Raw genomic sequence first — 3,215 nt, forward strand, 5'->3', positions numbered from 1 at the left:
AGCCTAAAGTTGTATGAAAACCACCACCAGAAAGACCAAGTTCACCCTATAGGTTTTCAAGTGGTTAGGTGGAACAGAGCATAAATACAGGAAAGAAACAAGCATATGTGATTGAAGGGGACGTCCTTGGAACACATAGGTTCTGGAAAAGAAAAAAAGGTGAAAAGCGACAGAGAAGAACTCTTTGTCAATTGAGCGGTGAAGGGAAAAGACAAAGGGCAAAATTTAGAGCTAACATGATGACAGGGAACCACAAAATCAGACCACATGAACTCTCTCGTATCACAAACAGAAGCGCAAATTTATTAAGTATCTGGACTTTGTTATGCTGACAGAAGAGGGCGCCATTAAAGTAGGAATCTCAGAAAAAAACCCACAGTATAACAGATGAACACCAATAAAAAGATTAGCATATCTCTACAGAGTTGTTGCCAAGAGAGAAAAATTTATAGCACTAAATGCTTAAAACAGAAAGAGGAAGGACCTCGAATCAATCTAAGTGACCACCTCAAATAAACGAAAGAATAAAATAAACCCAAGTAGAAGAAATGAAATAATAAAGAGCAGAAAGAAATGAAATTGAAAATAGAAAATAGAGAACATCGATGAAACAAAAAGTTAGTTCTTTGAAATTATCAATAAAATTGACAATCCTCTCTAGCAAGACTGAAAAAGACAAAAAGAGAGAAGATACAAATGACCAATATCAGATATTAAACAGGGGATATTACTACAGATCCTTCAGCCTTTATTTTTAAAAAATTTTTTTAAAAAATATGAAATCATTTTATTACGCATTAAATTTGATTTTACCGGTTGTTGAAAAAAAATCAAATAATGGTAATGAAAGCAAATATATTGTTATCCCTTAACATAAATATGGAAGCTTCACGAATTTGTGTATCATCCTTGCACAGGGGCCGTGCTAATCTTCTCTGCATCATTCCAGTTTTAGTATATGTGCTGCCGAAGCGAGCGCTCCTTCAGCCTTAAAGAACAGTAATGCAATACTATGAACATCTCTACCGACATAAATTCAAAAACATGGATGAAACAGACCAATTCCTTGAGAAACACAAGCTACCTAAACTCACACAATACAAAAGAGAAAATATGAATAGTCCTATAATTATTTTAAAAATTGAATTTGTAATTTAAAAGCTTTCATAAAGAAATCTGACCCTAATCATTTCACTGGAGAATTCTCCCAAACACTTGAGAAAAATTAGTATTAATTCTGCACAGTCTTTTTCAGAAAATAGCAGAGGACAGTACATCCACCAACTCATTGTGTGAAGCCAATATTACCCTAATAACAAAACCAGACAAAGGCAGTACAAAAAAGGGAAAAACACAGACCAGTATATTTCATGATCTTACACGCAAATTTTCTCAACAAATCTTTGCAATTCTTAAAAAAAAATATTATTTTAATGTTTACTTATTCTTGAGAGAAAGAGAGAGACAGAGCACGAGTAGGGGAGGGCAGAGAGAGACAAGAGACACAGATCTGAAGCAGTCTCCAGGCTCTGAGCTGTCAGCACAGAGCCTGACATGGGGCTCAAACCACGAGATCATGACCTGAGCCAAAGTCGGACGCTTAACTGACTGAACCACCCAGACGTCCCTGCAATTCTTACATAAAAAAGAATTATACATCATGATGAAGTGGGGTTTATTCCAGGAATGCCAGTCTGGGTCAATATTGGAAAATCAAAGCAATTCCCTATGACAGGCTAAAGGAGAAAAATCGCATGATCATATCAATTGTTGCAGAAGATGCACGTGACAAAATGTGACACCCATTCATGAATAAAAAAACCTAGAAAATTAGAGAAGAACTTTCTCAACTTGATAAAGGAGTATCTATAAAAATTTTGCAGTTATGATACTTAATACCAAAAGTTCCCCAAGATCAGGAACAAGACAAGGATGTCTGCTTCCCCTGCTTTTATTCATCATAGTAGCAGAAGTCCTAGCCAGCTCAGTAAGGCAAGAAAAGGAAATAAAAAGCATATATATTGGAAAGGAATAAGTAAAACTATCCCTGTTTTTAGATTACATGATTGATAATCTGTATAAAAAAGGAATCTATAAAAAGTTTGAAGGGGCACCTGGCTGGCTCAGAAGAGCATGAGACTCTTGATCCCGGGGCCATGAGTTTGAGCCACGCGTTAGGTGTAGAGATTACTTAAGTAAATAAATAAATACACTTTCTAACAAGTGAAGATTTTTAAAGAAAGTTTATAGAATTATTGAGCGAGTTCAGCAAGGTCACAGTGTACAAGATCAAAACACACAAGTCGATCATATTCCTATATACAGCAAAGAACTTGTGGAAACAAAAATTCAAAATATAGACCATTTTCAATCATTACAAAATATTGGAACAGTTAGATATAAATCTAATAAAACAATTACAGATTATGGTATATGCTGAAAATTTTAAAACACAAATGAAAGACATCAACTAAATAAATGGAGAGATATAATGTGTTCATGGATTAGAAGACTCAACATAGTAGAAATATCAATTCCTCTCAAATTGATCCATAGGTATAATGTAATTCCTATCAAAACCCCAACAATATATTTTGTATGTTGTTGAAAAATAATCAAGCTTAGTTTTAAAACTTTATGAAAAGGGAAGAGAACTAGAGTGGCTAAAAAATAAAGTGGGAGGATTCACTATTCCTATTTTTAAAAAAATTTTTAATATTTATTTTTGAGAGAGAGACAGAATGTGAGGGGGACAGGGGCAGAGAGTGGGGGGGACACAGAATCTGAATCAGGTTCCAGGCTCTGAGCTGTCAGCACAGACTGATGCAGGGCTCAAACTTACGGACTGCAAGATAATGACCCGAGCTGAAGTCAGATGCTTAACCCAGTGAGCCACCCAGGCGCCCCCACTATTCCTATTTTTAAGATGCACTATATAGGTACAGTAAGCAAGACAGTGTGGTATTGACTTAGGAATAGACACATAGGTCAATGTAATAGAATAGAAAATCCCAGAAATGGTGTGACAGAAATATTCCCAATAGATTTTTTATGTTTATTTAAAATTCAGTGTTTTTTCAAAGCAGGAGGCATCACAATCCCAGACTTCAAGCTATACTACAAAGCTGTAATCATCAAGACAGTATGGTACTGGCACAAGAACAGACACTTAGATCAAGGGAACAGAATAGAGAACCCAGAAATGGACCCACAAA

The 3,215-nt window shown here is 35.4% G+C and overlaps 1 non-coding gene across 1 annotated transcript; it reads right to left on the bottom strand.

Annotated features, from left to right (window-relative positions):
• Positions 1-873: 873 nt before the first annotated feature.
• LOC125932409 (U6 spliceosomal RNA) lies at positions 874-979 on the bottom strand. The gene has a single exon (XR_007460583.1). It is a non-coding gene; the product is annotated as a U6 spliceosomal RNA (small nuclear RNA).
• Between the last annotated feature and the right edge of the window lie 2,236 nt (positions 980-3,215).

The sequence above is a fragment of the Panthera uncia genome, chromosome X (assembly GCF_023721935.1).
Source record: "Panthera uncia isolate 11264 chromosome X, Puncia_PCG_1.0, whole genome shotgun sequence".
NCBI classification, from domain to species: Eukaryota; Metazoa; Chordata; class Mammalia; order Carnivora; family Felidae; genus Panthera; species Panthera uncia.